At 46.5% G+C, this 17689-nt stretch overlaps 1 long non-coding RNA gene across 1 annotated transcript in view; it reads left to right on the forward strand.

Moving 5' to 3' along the window:
* Positions 1-4304: 4304 nt before the first annotated feature.
* The window catches only part of LOC144761452 (uncharacterized), a 110335-nt gene continuing 96950 nt past the window's right edge, over positions 4305-17689 (forward strand). The window contains exon 1 of the long non-coding RNA XR_013595723.1: positions 4305-4413. This is a non-coding gene — a long non-coding RNA (uncharacterized LOC144761452). The remainder of the gene's footprint in view (positions 4414-17689) is intronic.

The raw sequence follows: 17689 nt of genomic DNA on the forward strand, positions 1-17689 counted from the left end.
CCTTCAATAGGAAGGACCATGAATCGAGGTTGGAGTACATCTTTGTCGACCTCGGTCTGTGGTCCAAGGTCCATGATTTTAGAGTATCCCCTAGAACGGATAGTGACCACAATGCTCTCCTATTGGACCTGAAACACCCCGATCCTGCGCCCGAGTCACAATCTGCTAAATCTCATGATGATCCAGATAATTTGGCTCTCTCTTCTAATAGGCGAAGGGTAAAATGGGGCAAAATTGTAAGTTCAGAGGAAAATATAAGAAAAATCTTTGACTTAGCTCTCCCAAACTTGATAGAATTAGAAGTTTTAATTGAAGAGCCCAGACCCAAAGATTTTAACAATAAGCTGGCAACTATCCATGAAAATCTAGTGGGATCCCTTGCGGAGGTCTTTTTCCCAATTGCAGCCCCACGACGCAAGCAGACCCGTGTCCCATCATGGTATAACTCAACCTGTAAGAAGGCTAAATCTGAGTTAATTGCCGCTATTAAAGCAGGAGCAGATAGAACCTCAGTTGCCAAACTCAGGACCCAATATAAAGATACCATAGTCCTGGCGAAAAAGGAGTGGGATTGGAATTACTGGCATGACCTCTCCCTGGCTCTAGAATCCAGGGATTCGAAAAATTCTGGACCCTGGTGAATAGTGGCACGGGAGAGGCCAGAGCGGCAGTGGATTCCAACATTGCATCATCCGCCTGGGAAGGTCACTTCGCCAGACTGTATCAAGATAACGAGCAGCCTGTTTATGAAGCGGCCTTTGGTGACACACCCATCCCTGGAGATGGCTTAGAGTTTACCCTTGGGGAGGTGGTTAGTGCATTAGAGAGACTAGCAATGGGGAAGGCCCGGGGACTAGACCGATTGCCCGGTGACCTTTTCAGACAACAACCTGAGATCTGGGGTCCATACCTCCTTATTCTCTTTAATGCCATCTTGGGTGGTATGGAGATCCCCTGTACTTGGCTGGGAGCAGAGATAGTGCCTATTTATAAAAAGGGTTCCCCTCTTCTCCCAGCCAACTACAGGCCGATCAGCCTCATAGATGTCCCCCAAAAACTTTTCTCTCGCCTCCTCTTGAACCACCTCAATGATTGGATGGAGGCAAATGAAATCTTGAGTCCCCTCCAAGCTGGCTTCAGAAAAAACACGTCCACCATGGACCAGGTCTTCCGCCTCATCCTCCTGTATTGGAAGACAGTGAGCATCGAGAGGGGGAGGCTATACATGGTGTTCGTGGATCTGAGGTCAGCCTTTGACCTTGTCCCACGGAAAAAGCTCTGGCAGGTCCTCAGGGAGTTGGGTGTCCCATCACACCTGCTGCATACCATAATTAGGCTCCATCAGGGCAACTATGCACAGGTTAGGTGTGGTAGGGATGGTGCGCTGTCAGCAAGATTTCCTGTTCTCAGAGGGGTAAGGCAGGGTTGCGTCTTGGCGCCGACCCTGTTTTGCCTCTTTGTTAACAGTGTTATATCTTACCTCGATGACGTCAAAGATAATGACGCCCCCCTTTTGGCCGGCAGGAGGGTGCCAGCTGTTATGTTCGCTGACGACACCCTCCTGCTCTCCAAAACCCCCATGGGGATCCAAAGGATTCTAGATGGATTTGATCTTTTCTGTAGACAACATGGTCTAGAGATCAATACAGAGAAGACCAAATTCATGATCTTTAATCCATCTATCAAAACCAGACCCTATCCCACCCTGGGCGCTGTTAGTCTAGAAAGGGTCACAACTTTTCAATACCTGGGGGTAACACTACACGAGAACCTATCCTGGGAACCCCAAATTGTAAGATCACGGCTTAAGCTGTCCCAACTCTCCGGTGCGATTTTGAAGGTCGCAAATTCGTCAACCGTCAAACCAATAAGCCCGGCACTGGAATTGTATAAACTGCAGGCCAAAGCGGCCGCTTCATATGGCAGTGAGTTATGGGGGCACAGAGCAGGTTCGGTTCTCGCTAATGTTGAAAACATTTTCCTTAGACGACTTTTAGCCCTCCCCCGGAGCACACCTTTGTTTCCTTTAAGACTGGATATGGGGTTACCTTCTATCACTGCTGAGCTGGAGTTTAAGCCAATAAGATTCTGGCATAGGCTCTGGTCTACCAGTGAGCTTGCCCATTACAGGAGTGGTCTTGCTCATGTAATGGAATTGAACCAACGTGATAAAATTCCCTGGTTGACCTATATAAAAAAAGAACTGTATCGGTTAAAACGACCTGATCTTTGGGAGGCACCTGAATCGGGATGTCAAAGGCTTTCCTGCAAACGTTTGGTACAGATTCATAAGGAGAAAAGTTTGGATCTCCTCCTGACCACGGTTAAGCACGGCACCCTAACCGAGCGTTTCCTACAGTCCAAAAATTCATATGAATTTGAAGGTTTTATGGATATTATTTACCCTATTTTAGCCAGGAAGCTGTTTATACAGTGGAGGCTTGGCACCCTGCCAATCAAAATCTTCACCTGTATTTGGCTTCACTCTGATGACAAAATTTGCCCAGGGTGTAATTGCCATGATGAAGACGAAACACATCTTTTCTTTTTTTGTCCTGCATATCAAAGACCAAGGAAATATTGGTTGGTCCCCTTATGCAGAAATCTGGGATTCAGGAGCCATACGCAGGCGTATAGAGTATTAAGAACTAGTACCTTGCCCCACATAGTTTTCGCAGTGGCAACATTTATCCTTGCTATGTGGCAAATCAGGAAAAAAATGTTAAATGCACAACTGTTGTAAATACTGAAAACTGTTTCCATACCACAGATTGTGCTCTCTGATCATGTAATGAATTGTGTTTCCCAATTGTGAATTGTGTTTCCCAATTATGATTCGCTCTTTTTTCCTAACATGTTTAGAACATCCTGGCAATCAATTTTTATGAGGTGTTTTTATAATTATAAATGTATTCCTCTTTTTTATAAATGTTTCAAATGTATTTGTAATGTATCATTTATGGTCTTGATGACCGAAATAAAGAATTTTTGGATTGGATATAGTTGATGGAGAAACTTAAAGTGAATAAGTCTGAATTTATAATTGGGTGAAAGGACCATAACTGCTAACTCTTTCAATTTTTGCACCATTTAGGGTCCAGTTGAACTTTATCTTCTAATTCCCAAAAGGAAGCACTTCAGTTTTTTACCAGATTTATCGATAATTTTCTCTTATCACAATAATTACCAAAAACATCTAACTTCCTCTGCTGGCTGATTACTTTAAGATCCATGATCACTAAATCATCTACGGGAAGGAGACAGTTACATGTATGCTATCCATTTTAGGGCTAAAGCCATTGAGCAATCTCAAACTATTTGAAAATATAGTGGGTGCAAAAACACAACATTGCCGAAGGACATTCTTAATGTCTATTGTCCTTGAGAGCGACCTCTCGACACCTAATTCCACTTGAGCCCAGATATTGCTGTGTAATTCTTATCGGATTAAAAGCAAGTAATTTGGAATATGATCACCTTTGAATGCTTCCCATAACAATGCCCCATCTACAGTATCAAACAAGGAGTGAAAATTGACAAAGCAGCAATATAGCCATCCGCATTGCTCTATCGATTTTTTAACTATGGTCCATAAATGAAAGCAGTTGTCTGCCTTCAAGTGCCCCCCCTCCCGCTCCCTCCTCCCCCCTCCAAAACCATCTTGCTCTATAGGAACTATCTTGTTTGTTTCTGGCCAATCTTTTAATATCCCCAGGAGAATTTTGGAGAACACTTTCCCGCTGACATCCACCAAATCTATGTGCCTGTAACTACTGGGAGAAGCTGTATCACCTTTTTAGGTCTCGCCCTGGAATTAGCATCCAAAGGATGCTTCCAGGGACGGAGACGTATAGTCAGCTGTCTGGAGGGAAGGACGGACCAGAGGGTGCACTAGCATTTCCTCTCCTGGATTCGTCTGCGCGAACGCGCACGTCGCGTCCGCGTCCCACGCCGCCGCCGCCGCCGCCGCCGCCCACACACGAGAGTACACGCACAGACAATCCCCCCCCCCCGCGCCCCGCCCCGCCTGCAAGCTCTCACTTACCGGCTCGGTGTGCAGGTTCCTGGGCCGTCTTTTGGCACGCCGCAGGGGTCTCCTCACCACTCGGGAGCCCCGTGTTGCCTCTGTTGCCATGCAGTCTGCCCTCGCTCTTTCGCCCGGTCTCTCTGAAGCGCCCCGGGACTTCAGCGTGGAGCCTGCATGTTTCGGACGTCCTCCTCGGCGGTTACTTCCTGTTTCTTTGACGAGCCCCGCCCACGTCCAAACAAAGGCTGCCTGACTTCCAGAGTGCGCCCGCGATTAAGAGACGGCCATTTTGTCAGCACACAAGCACCTAGCACTGTGTTTATTTGCATACTGGACTGTCACTGTGCTTTCGGTAACGACGTACAGCTTCGGAGACTGCACACGTTGTAAGCATATTGTGGTGCACGTACAACAGACAGCTGAGTGCTTAATCAATCTATGTGAGCAAAGAACATGTTTTCATAACCCTTGCTATCCTTTCCATTTAATTGTTTTGTTCCATTATTTGATTACATTTCCTGATATTTGACAAATGATTTCCGTGTACATGCAGAGGATTAAGCAATTGCAGTGAAAGGACACGCTTATGATGCTATCGCTAATTCTGTGGTTTTATGTATGTCCTGGTGAAATTTCTGTTACACAGTGTAATCTCAGTTAATTTCTGGCATTTGCTTTACATTTGTGATGAAATCATGGCAATTACGTGATTACACCGTGACCAGATCAAGTAAAGAAGCTTCTGTTCGGGTCAAAATCCCATGGCATAAACACAGGAAACAAGGTTTGCAAAGAGAACGTGTGCAGATGCTGTTCGTGCACGCGTGATTTTGCGACTTTTTCTTAGTGCAAAATATGTCCTTGAATGAATGCGAGGATGTACATGGCAAAACAGCTGCCAAATGCTGGACCGATGTTTTTTTGTTATTTCGTGTACTTATTGAAGAATTCCATGTATTTTTTGCAAAAGAATTTACGCAAATATCGCACACTCCTAATATTATATTACATTTCCTATTAATTATCACACACCATTTGCACACAATTGCTAAGGTTATTCTTTCTGAAGGATTTATCTTCATGTTGGGTTTTTTGTTTTCATTATGACGGAAATGAACCTCAACTACGCAGCTAGGGCATGTTTTAAAAAAAATTATTTCTGATTGCAGTGCACATTTTGTGCCTTGCTTCTCTTGGAGCGTGGGGACGCAGAGCCTACATGGAGTGGCTGTATAAAGGACATAGCACCACTTTTTATTGAATAGAAGGTCAATATTTTATTAAGCGTAACATGAGCATACGTGCATAGAGGATGGCCTGGTGGAAGGCTGGGAGAGAATTACAGGCAGGGATGCGGAGAGTTTCCCCGTGTTCATTGATTACAGTTTCCAAGCAGCTGTGAGCACCAAGAGATTACGGTGCGTCCGCTCTTGTTCCTTGTAGACTCTTACTCTAGCGCTCTCTAGTTTGCTGTCTTGCCTGTGGGCATTTGTCCCCAGCCAGATTGCATCTTTAATCTGTGTGGTTTCTGCATGTCGTAAACTCTATCCCAAGGGGGGCTTGGGGGAGGGAGCCGACCGCCGGGAGGTCTCCTCCCCCGGGCGGTTTGGGAGAGCTGCGAGGGGTGCCCCTTTAAGAGGGACAGAAGTTTCTGGAATTGGGCTGGTCCAGTAGGACCAGAATAGCCCAAATTATAAACCCCCCGCCCACTGCCTACCAGCCACCATTTTAGGTTTGGTGACCTGGTGGCTAGGTGGGCTCATAGCTTTTTTGTCTGTCAGCGTTTTATAGAAGTATATTGTCAGGTATTTCGGGAATTTTAGCTACCCTGGTGTAGTTTACTTTGGCGCTTTAATCCCGAGATGGAAGACTACCGCGTTTTGGAGGCCATGCGACTGCTGTCGGAAGCGGGTCGCATGGACTTGTTGGTGGGAGGGGGGCCGGCGCGCCCCCAGCGCCAGGCCTCCGCCGGCGTGTCCGCCGCAGTTATGGCTTGTTCTTCGCCTAAAAAGAGGCGTTCTGTCCAGGTAAGTGAAAGGGGCCGGTCCCGTTCGAGGAAACCGGCCCCTCCTTTACAGGCGCGTGTGGCGGCGGGGGAGGGGGGAGCGCCGGTAATTTTGGGCGCTCCCGTAGTCGGGGGTGCTGGCGCGGGACCGGCCCCTTTTGCGGTTACGGAGTCCTGGGGTGGGGCGGGAGGCGCTCCGGCGGCAGGGCAGACGGCTCGCATGCAGCCGGGTCAGGCGTCTGAAGCGCACTTGATTGCTTCGGCGGGGCGGGCGGGGAACGGTTTAGAGGCAGAAGCGCTCGCTCCCGCTCCGATTGTCCCGGCCAAGCGGGGGAGGGGGGGACGGAGAGGGAGTAAGAAGCGCTCCGCTTCTGACCCCATTGGGGAACGCCGTGTGGAGCCTGCGTTCGTCAGGTCTGCGCGAGGTGCGCGCAGGGGCTCGTTTCAATTGGATGGTTGGCAGGGGGCAGAGCAGCAGCACGTTATGCCGGATTTGAATGTTACAGAGCATTTTGTAGCAGAGACGCAGAGGATTGTTGACCCACGCGCTGGTATGTTGTTAACCCCTTCACACCTTGCTATATCAGGGATGGATGTGCTTGATGGTAGGGATTCTAGCCAGCTTGTTACAGGTGGATTGGACAGGCAGGTTGGTATGGAGCATCATGCTGGCCAGGTTGTTTTTGCACAGGATGTTGGTACTGACCGGGGGGATGGGAACAGTAATGTGGGCAGCCCGTTATTATTCTCTACACCTGGTTCTTATGTGGGTTCTGCTATGTCTGTTGGAGGGGGATCCAGAGGAGAGGGTGAGTGGGCCCAGATGGGCGACAGTAGTTCCATGTATGGTGAGGTTTTGGGCCAGGACACGGTAAGGTCAGGGGCTGTTGTGTTTCCTGGTTTTCAGGAGGGGAGTGTCCGTTTGCGGAGGGATGACAGGAGATTGTCACAGGGGGGTCAGGGAGCTTTTTATGGGGAGAGTCGGGGGTCTGCACCTGTGCATGGCACAGGTTTAGGGGGATTGGGTAGGGCTGTAGGGGATGATTTTGTGGGGTTGGTTCACCCTGGTGTGCGGTTTACAGGGGCTGGGGGTTTCTCAAATACGTTGTTGGAGCGTGAGGGGTTTTCCAGGCAGGTGAGTGGAGGGTCTGTACATGGGGATGTTGGAGGTCCTTATCTTATGTTCGGTTCTCCTGGATGGGAGCATTTTGGTACAGCAGGTTTGGCGCAGCGTGGTTTTCACAAGGATATTGGGGGCCATGCGAGGGGTGTGGGGGTACCTTTGCAGACCTCTTCTTCGGTGGCAGCGGGCGCTAACTTGGATGTCAGTGATGAGGAGGAGATGATAGGCGACTCTCCGGTTAGGGGAGTGCCATTGAAGGGTTGCATTAGGGGACGTTCTTTGGAGAGGTGTCAGGGGTCGCTTGTTGATGCTAATTTGCGGAGGTCAAGGTCTGTTTCGAGTGTTGCGTTTAGGGACCCTAGCACACCAGTCCAAACTTTTTCTTTTCAGGATAGGAATAGGTGTGGAGGTCCAGACTTGGCAGGGCGCGGTCCAGTCCCATCACGCCAAGGGGAAGTGAGGAGAGTGCCTAGCGCGGCCCTCTCTGTTCCAACGAGGGATCCCGCCGCGGCCAGCACACGAGGGTCTGGCGTGACCCCGCTGGCCCCAACGAGTAGCAGGTATAGGTGGCAGGCCTTGCCGGCGGCTAAGGAGCTACAGAGTCAACGCACAGGGAGGTACGGGCGTGTACAGCCTGCTCCCCCTCCTGGAGTTTCAAAATCATTTAAATGTACAGTGGTTGATACCGGGTTGGGTAAGACCCGTGATGATTTGTTGCACACTAGTGTCGATTCAGTAGTGTTGGACTACGACGAAGAGAGTCCTGAAGAAGGTGAAGTGCGGGATCCGGAAAGGGGGGTGCCCTCTCATGTTTCTTCTAGTGTGTTACAGGCTCCAGTGGTCCAAAGTCAAGTGCAAGGGAGAAGAGAGCACGGCCCATCGAGTAGGGCGCCTCGCCGACCGGATGCATTGACCTCGGAGACACGGGCGGAGCCATCGAGAGTGGTCTCTCTTTTGCCAGGTGAGCAATCAGCCACACAGGCCAAACCTAAGATGGTGTCTGTGGGTACCGGTGGTGAAACTGAAGTGATTAGTAGTGATGGCCGTCTGGTCAAAGGTCGATATGTAAAAGACACAGCAGTTGGTACAGATGATGTGGTAGACATTCAGAACACAGTGGTAGGTCATGTTATGGCTGGTGCTTCCAGCAAGGTTAAAGAGCCTGTGGCCAGTAAAGAACTCAAAATCAAAAAACTGCCTTACATGGGGGTTACGAAACCATTAGGTGCTCATCTCATGTTAAGTACCAAGGAACGAATTTGGAATGGTGAGTATGTGGAACTACTGAAGCTACTCCACAGAGAAGTCAGGTCCAAAGAGGGGTCTAAGGAGGAGGAGTTTGAGCTGGCAAAACGCCCCAGAGTGCCTTTAACTATTGAAAACTGGACAGCTGCATTTTTGATTTATGCCAGTGTATATTGCGAAAAGTTCCCGGAGCGCAGCGTGTCCCTTTTTAAATACATGGACGTCATTCGCAAGGCCCAGATCACCGGGGGTGGTTTTGCTTGGTCTCAATATGATGAGGAATTCCGGGCCAGGATGGCTTGGGACCCGGAAGCTAAGTGGGGGGAGATAGATAATGACTTGTGGCAACACACAATGGGGTCAGCGTCAGGGGGGAAAACCATTTTCACGGCAAGTGGTTTGCCGTTAGTTTATCGGCCCTTTCAGGGGAAGCCCACCCGGGGAGGGGTGGGGGCCACTGCAACCTTGTACTCAGGGTCTGGTTTCTGTTGGGAATTTAATAGGGGCTCCTGTACCAGGGAGTATTGTAAATTTAAACATGAATGCTCAGGCTGTGGTAAGAAACACCCGTTGTCCAAGTGTTGGAACAATCAGTCATCAGAGGGTACACAGGGAAAGCAAACAGTTTCAGGACCATCAAATACGACTTCACAGTTTTCAGGAGGAAGGGGATACAGAGGTGCTAAGGGTGCTGGGTCCAAGGGCTCGTACGCCAGTTAATTTAGAAAGGCTGCGCATTGCCCTACATGGTTTCGAAGATCAGTCAGCAAAAGTTACACTGTTGGAAGGTTTTCAGTTTGGTTTCCGACTCGGTTACTTAGGTGCTAGGGACCGGAGGTGGTCTGCCAATTTAAAATCAGCTTCTGAACATGCCGCAGTGGTACAAGACAAACTTAATAAGGAAGTACATGAAGGGAGGATGGCTGGCCCGTTTCACGATTGGCCGATCCATAACTTGATTGTTTCACCGATTGGAGTTGTTCCGAAGAAAGAACCGGGACAGTTTCGACTGATTCAACATTTGTCATGGCCTGAAGGGTCGTCTGTGAATGATTTCATTGACCCAGAGGCAGTGTCTGTCTCTTACTCTTCGGTTGACGTGGCCATGTCACTTGTTGTGACAGCGGGCGCAGCCGCTGAGATGGCTAAGTGTGACATCAAGTCTGCTTTTCGGCTATTGCCTGTCCACCCGGACGATTGGAGCCTTTTAGGTATTCAGTTCAATGGTAAGTGGTACGTGGACAAGGCGCTTCCGATGGGCTGCTCTATATCATGTGCCTTGTTTGAGTGTTTTAGTACTTTTCTGCAATGGTATTTTTCCCATCAGTCCGGTCATACCCTGGTAACACACTATCTCGATGATTTTTTCTTTGTCGGATCCCCGGGCTCCGCGGAGTGCCAGAAGGCTCTGGACACATTCCAAGGGCTCATGGAGGATTTGGGAGTTCCTTTGGCTCCCGAGAAAACAATGGGCCCTGCCACTGTCCTATCCTTTTTGGGTATTGAAATAGACTCTGTGGATATGTCTGCTCGACTGCCGGAGGACAAAAGGGTCAACATGATTGAACTGCTGGATGTGATGTTGTCAAAGAGAAAAGTGTTGGTGAAAGAGATTCAAGTGCTTTTGGGTCATCTGAATTTTGCCTGCAGAGTGGTGAGAGCGGGCAGGACTTTTTGTAGGAGACTGGGCAGGGCTTTGGCAGGTCATCATTTGCCCCACCATCGTGTTCGTCTGTCTGCTGGTGTCAAGGAGGATTTGAGAATGTGGAAGTTTTTTCTGAACTCCTTCAATGGTGTCCCCTTGGTCAGAGAGGTTGACTTTCAGTGGGATGTACAAATGTTTTCGGATGCTGCTGGCAGTGATGGTTTTGGGCTCTTTTGGAATGGCAAATGGTGTGCAGAACGTTGGCCCGATGAATGGTTGAATGGAGGTCGCAGCATCACTTTCCTGGAACTGTTCCCCTTATTGGTCGCCTTGACACTGTGGTGGGAGGAATTGGCGCACAAGAAGGTGCTGTTTCGTGTGGATAACATGGCGGTGGTGGAGATAGTGAATCGCCAGTCAGCCAGGGACAGTCAAGTGTTGAAACTTATGAGAGTTTTTGTTCTTGGTTGTTTGAAACACGATATTCATTTTCGTGCGTTGCACATTCCTGGCGTGGACAATGACATTGCGGATGCTCTGTCTCGTTCGCAGTGGGAGAGATTCCGTGGACTGGCGAGGGATGCGGACAGATCCCCGACTCCGATGCCGAGTCATCTGTGGCACGTCGGCGAGGTCGGGTCGTTCAATTGGTGGTAGGTTCTCTGTCCGTGTCCACGCGTTCTGCGTATTCCCTTGCGTGGAAGGAATTTCTGGAATCTGGTGCTGTCAGAAGGGAGGATCTGTCGAGTCGGTCGGATGATGTGGTCAACTTTATACTGGACCTCATGGATAAGGGTTTGACTAAAGTAACCATTGCTGGGAAACTGGCGGGGATTGCTTTCATGGGAAAGTTGTGGTGGGGCTATCCTCCATCTGCAGGGGAAATTGGTAGAAGGATGCTTGAGGGCTGGGCCAGGGAGCAAGGGCACATTGGTAGATCCAGAGCCCCTATATCTTGGCAAGTTCTTGCCAGGTTACTTACGGTTTTGCCTTTAGTTTGTTCAGATGATTTTGAGGCATGTCTTTTCTCAATGTTGATGGCTTTCATGTTTTTTGGTGCTTTCAGGGTATCTGAGTTGCTGGGTTCAAAGTATAAGTGTGGTTTGTTTTGGAAGGACGTTTTTTGTTATGATGAGGGAGTTCATGTATGGTTGGCCAGTTCTAAAACGGATCAGACGGGTAAGGGGAAAGGTGTATGGTTACAGGCATGTGCTCCGAAGCTTACTTGCCCTTTACTGCTTGCGCGGCGCTGGCGTTCCTTGTGTGGGGGTGGCGATGAAGTCCTGGTTTTCCAACATATCAATGGCACCCCTGTAACACCTTATCAATTACGTATGGTTTTGCGCAAAGCGCTGCAGCACATAGGTCTCGATGGCACTATTTATGGTACTCACTCTTTCAGAATTGGTGCTGCCACTGAAGCTTTTCACAGAAATTGGTCTGAAAGGGATATTAAGCGATTGGGGCGCTGGTCCTCTAATTGTTTTCAGCGTTACGTGAGGAGCTCGGCGGAGGAGGCGCATGCGTCATCCTCCTTCACAGGATTCTAACTCTCTTTTCTTTTTCAGGATCCGTTGCTGGGCCTCGCTCCTCGGTGGTAACGGTCTGGATAGTGGGGCATTCATTTGTCAAGTGGGCCAGAGTCCAGGCGGCGAGGAGTTACTTTGGAGATCTACTTGGTTTCAATGATCGAATGTTTAACGTTCTTTGGAAGGGTAAAGGTGGGATGCTCTGGAGAGAGTTGATACCTTGTTTGAACAACAACATGGTGGGCGGTGTCTGCCCGGATATCTTAGTCATTCATTTGGGAGAAAATGACCTATGTGCAACGAAAGGTGTAGTCTTGCTGCGAGCCATGAAAAGAGATTTGGGCCTCATTAAGGAACGATGGGCTGGGTGTCATGTTTTTTGGACAGAGTTAATTCCTCGCAGGATATGGAGGGGAGCGGTGAATCCCAGGGCGGTCGATCGGGCTAGGAAGAAAGTGAATTCAGAGGTGTCTCGTTGCTGTAGGAGCCTTGGTTTCAGTAGGATTTCACACAGGGACATTAAGTTTGAGGCTGTCGAGTTCTTTAGGGATGATGGGGTTCATTTGTCCCGTGTGGGCATGGAACTTTACTTGTTGGAGATTCGCGAGGTTTTAGCCCGGGCATTGGCCATGCAGCGCTGATTTTCTCCTTTGTCTTTCGCTTTGCGGTTGGGGGGCAGAAAGGGAGGCGTTGTTTCCCCCGCATACCTTTCTGGGTGGCGGTGTTTTTGGCTATCATTACGGTTTTTAGGCAGATTGCTGGTTGGGTATTAGTTCAAGTATTTCTTTGACAAGTGCTGGGGTATGTTGGTCATGGTTTGACCGTTCAGTTTTGTGAGGGGGGGTTATCTGCAGGAGTGCAGGGTCAGGCAGGGTTTATGGTTATGGAGGACCTGACCGTTGTTATTGCAATTGTGGTTGGACGAATAAAGTTTTAACGATGACGTATGTTTGTTTAATGACGAAATGTTTTATTGATGAGGTAATTTTATTGATGACGTTATGTATAATGCTGTTATATTGTTATTGATGTATTGTTGGGAGCGGGAGGGCTCAAATGTTTTAGGGGTGGGGGAGGGTTCGGGGGGCTGAGTTTGTAGTTATTTATTTATTTAGTGAGGTTTAGTTTTGTAAGGCGTTGCCAAGGTTTGTGTTTTGTAATGTGCACCTGTGTCTTAATAAAGCGGCCTTTTACACACACAAACAACTTTTGGTCTACTTTTCTCCCACCCCTCGCCCTCTCTCCCAAGGGGGGCTTGGGGGAGGGAGCCGACCGCCGGGAGGTCTCCTCCCCCGGGCGGTTTGGGAGAGCTGCGAGGGGTGCCCCTTTAAGAGGGACAGAAGTTTCTGGAATTGGGCTGGTCCAGTAGGACCAGAATAGCCCAAATTATAAACCCCCCGCCCACTGCCTACCAGCCACCATTTTAGGTTTGGTGACCTGGTGGCTAGGTGGGCTCATAGCTTTTTTGTCCCTCCCTCCCTCCCTCAATTTTTCGTTTTAAATGCTCCTGTTTTCCCCTCGCTGCTCAGTTTTTTCCCCCTTTTTTGGGGGTTTTTGCCCCCATTTTCTTTTTTGAGTAAAGGCTGTTTTGTGGGCTACCGGTGTGCAGGGGTTGTTTTTATTGTATTTGTATCCGTCGCTAGACACAGGTGCTGTGCGGTGTTTTTGGCTATCATTACGGTTTTTAGGCAGATTGCTGGTTGGGTATTAGTTCAAGTATTTCTTTGACAAGTGCTGGGGTATGTTGGTCATGGTTTGACCGTTCAGTTTTGTGAGGGGGGGTTATCTGCAGGAGTGCAGGGTCAGGCAGGGTTTATGGTTATGGAGGACCTGACCGTTGTTATTGCAATTGTGGTTGGACGAATAAAGTTTTAACGATGACGTATGTTTGTTTAATGACGAAATGTTTTATTGATGAGGTAATTTTATTGATGACGTTATGTATAATGCTGTTATATTGTTATTGATGTATTGTTGGGAGCGGGAGGGCTCAAATGTTTTAGGGGTGGGGGAGGGTTCGGGGGGCTGAGTTTGTAGTTATTTATTTATTTAGTGAGGTTTAGTTTTGTAAGGCGTTGCCAAGGTTTGTGTTTTGTAATGTGCACCTGTGTCTTAATAAAGCGGCCTTTTACACACACAAACAACTTTTGGTCTACTTTTCTCCCACCCCTCGCCCTCTCTCCCAATATTAATAGCTTTTTCGGGGTTTTTTTCCTTTCTAATTTACATGCGCTTAATTTATTTCATGCCAGCCTTTTAAATCAGAAACTCGCTCCGATTAAGGTCCATTGAGAGCTTTACATTACTGTTGCATGTGTTGCGCTTTTAGTTGACTGTATGCAAACTTTATTAAAATAACTTCAGATTTTAGTTTTAACATTTCAGGTGCTATTAATTTTTAACACGGTTTAACTATTCTTCCAATAACCGTAATGCCCAACTTTTATTCTTTCTAGAGCAAATAAGACACAGCATAGCACGTTTCTTTCTTTGTGAGGTGTCCGCGTAACCATGGGAGTTCCCGGACCTGCTCCATTCCTCACACCGATAGGAATGTCTGAGGAGTGTAAAAAGAACACTCCCATTAACCAGACACTGTAGCCTCAAGCACAAATAGCGTCGAACGGTGTATATTTGCTTTCGGAGGTTCCTGTTTTTTGATAACAATGCTGAAGTGGCTGGAAGGTAAACTAGAAAATACATATATCTAGGTAAACTGTGGTATCTCCAGCTGCAGGCAGCTCGAAACTCTTTCTTGCTAATCTTATCATGTACTTTCCTTGTAAGGAAAATATGCTAAGTGGTAAATGAAAGAAACTGGTTTTCCACTTACCAAGTTCTGTTTTTTTTTGTGCAGGAACACTGCATTATGGGATTTGTAGTTTCGTATTCAACTTTTTAATTATGTGCTTGTCCAGTGCAAACACAGACAGCCATAATTGGCTAATGGGATGCTGCGTGAATTCAGCCACTTGACAATTGATTGACTCCTCATGCCAATGGGCTCAGTCAGTGTCTGTACTTATTTATTTTTTATTTAATATGGACCTATATCCAGCAGTAAGCACCCTGGCAGCTTTAAAGGGCTGTATCAACTGCAATAGAAGTGAAGCTGCCAAATAAGGCACGCCACATAATTACACTGCACTCAATGCAACATACACTCCAAATACCACCAGTGCCACATAGTTACACCCCACATAATTACACTGCACTCAATGCAACATACACTCCAAATACAACTCAGTGCCACATAGTTACACCCCACATAATTACACTGCCCTCAATGCAACATACACTCCAAATACCACTCAGTGCCACATAATTACACACCACATAATTACACTGCACTCAATGCAACATACACTCCAAATACAACTCAGTGCCACATAGTTACAACCCACATAATTACACTGCCCTCAATGCAACATACACTCCAAATACCACTCAGTGCCACATAATTACACGCCACATAATTAAACTGCGCTCAATGCAACATACACTCCAAATACCACTCAGTGCCACATAATTACACACCACATAATTACACTCTACTGAATGCAACACACACTCCACACAATACCACTCAGTGCCACATAATTATATGCTACATATTTACACTGCGCTCAACGCAACATACACTCCAAATACCACTCAGTGCCACATAATTACACGCCACATAATTACACTGCACTCAATGCGACATACACTCCAAATACCATTCAGTGCCACATAGTTACACCCCACATAATTACACTGCACTCAATGCGACATACACTCCAAATACCACTCAGTGCCACATAATTACAAGCCACATAATTACACTGCCCTCAATGCAACATACACTCCAAATACCACTCAGTACCACATAGTTACACGCCACATAATTACTCTGCACTCAATGCAACATACACTCCAAAAACCACTCAGTGCCACATAATTACATGCTACATAATTGCACTCTACTGAATGCAACACACACTTCACACAATACCACTCAGTGCCACATAATTATATGTTACATAATTACAATGCACTCATTGCAACATAGACTCCAAACAATACCATTCAGTGCCACATAATTACATGCCACACAGTTACACTCTACTGAATGCAACACACACTTCACACAATACCACTCAGTGCCACATAATTATATGTTACATAATTACAATGCACTCATGGCAACATAGACTCCAAACAATACCATTCAGTGCCACATAATTACATGCCACACAGTTACACTCTACTGAATACAACATACCCTCCACACAATACCGCTCAGTGCCACATAATTATATGCTACATAATTACACTGCGCTAAATGCAACATACATTCCAAATACCACTCAGTGCTGCATAATTACATTCCACATAATTACACTGCACTCAATGCAACATACACTCCAAATACCACTCAGTGCTACATAATTACATGCCACATAATTACACTGCGCTAAACGCAACATACACTCCAAATACCACTCAGTGCCACATAATTACACGCCACATAATTACACTGCACTCAATGCAACATACACTCCAAAAACCACTCAGTGCCACATAATTACACGCACTCAATGCAACATACACTCCAAATACCACTCAGTGCAACATAGTTACACGCCACATAATTACACTCTATCTATGTATCGCATCACCACAGAATCACTCAGCACCACTACAGCATCACTCAGAGGCACCACAACATCACTATGCGCTACCACAGCATCACTGAACGCCACAGCATCACTCGTCGCCACCACAACATCACTCAGTGCCACCATAGCATCAATCTGTGCAACCATTCAACAACAACTGGTTCAAATATGTTCTCTCAATGTTTCAAGCTTTATTACAAATGTCACAAAAAGATGTTAATATTTCACTTCTGTGCTTGGATTTTCGTCACAATAAAATACACTGAACATAATCTTCACAAAAATTATTTATGAAAGTTAAAGCTATTGCAATTATAAATTACAATAACTTTTTTATTTAAGTATTAATTATTAAAAAAAATTAGAAGCAATTCTTATTTGTAATATCAATACATGTAAGTCACGCAATTACAACACATATTGCATTACAAATGCTACAGGTGTCACATTTGCGAAAGTTAAAAGTATTGGCATTGTAAATGACAAAGCTATTAATTTAGCTATTTTTAAAACCAACACATAAATACAAAATTTGTCATTTACAATACCAATAGCTCAAACTTTCCTAATGCGAGACCTATTGCATTGCAAATGCTTGTTTGTATAATGATTTGATCACTGCTCCCCTCCAGCTGTCTGGGAAGCTCACTCTTGATAGAATTTTTTGGAACAGACTAGACCACCAACCTATATTTGTTTTTTTTATTATTGCTGGCAGATTATCAGGGCCAACTGCTCTTCTGAACTTTAATGACTCGATTGTCGCCTTGATTATCCTTATAGAGAACTGCCCCTTTATGTCCTCATTTATATCAAATCTAACCAGCTGCTGAGTGAATACTGTGCATTATACATCTCTTCCAGGTAGTCAGCTTCTGCTTTCTCTCCTACCAAGCATTTCAACTTCCCTTTGTTCTTCCCTAGGCCATGTTGTACCCGTTCCCAGAATTGTTCAATGGTATTGGTTTCTAACATGATATTGTAGTTTTTTTCATAGGCAGCCCTTTTCTTACTTATTATCAATCTTTTAAGCTCTTTAGTTAGTTCTTAGACAGTTTCTACCTTCATTATTACGAGAGTACCTTGAGTATCTTTCTAATGTCCTTATCAGCCTTTTCAGGGATCTGAATTCAGTATCAAACCAAATGTTCCTTTTTTTGCTTCTCAAACTTGTTTATGCCTAAGTTCTTATTGAATGCCTTTGGCTCAACCTTTAAACATACTTCTTTGTTGATTATATCCTCATACTATGTGCTACTATAGTAGCTCCGTCTGATTTACTCAATAGCATTGTCCCACCTTTACAGTGCTTATGTCAAAATGTGTGATCTCCTGCATACGCCCAGACCAGTACTTGAACACTTTCTTCTTATTCCATTTATTAGCCAACAGTAAGTCTGCTCAGGGTTGGACTGTCCCCGTATTGGAGACATCGTCTCCTTCTTTTGCTGCCG

Source organism: Lissotriton helveticus, chromosome 6, assembly GCF_964261635.1.
Source record: "Lissotriton helveticus chromosome 6, aLisHel1.1, whole genome shotgun sequence".
In the NCBI taxonomy this organism is placed as follows: Eukaryota; Metazoa; Chordata; class Amphibia; order Caudata; family Salamandridae; genus Lissotriton; species Lissotriton helveticus.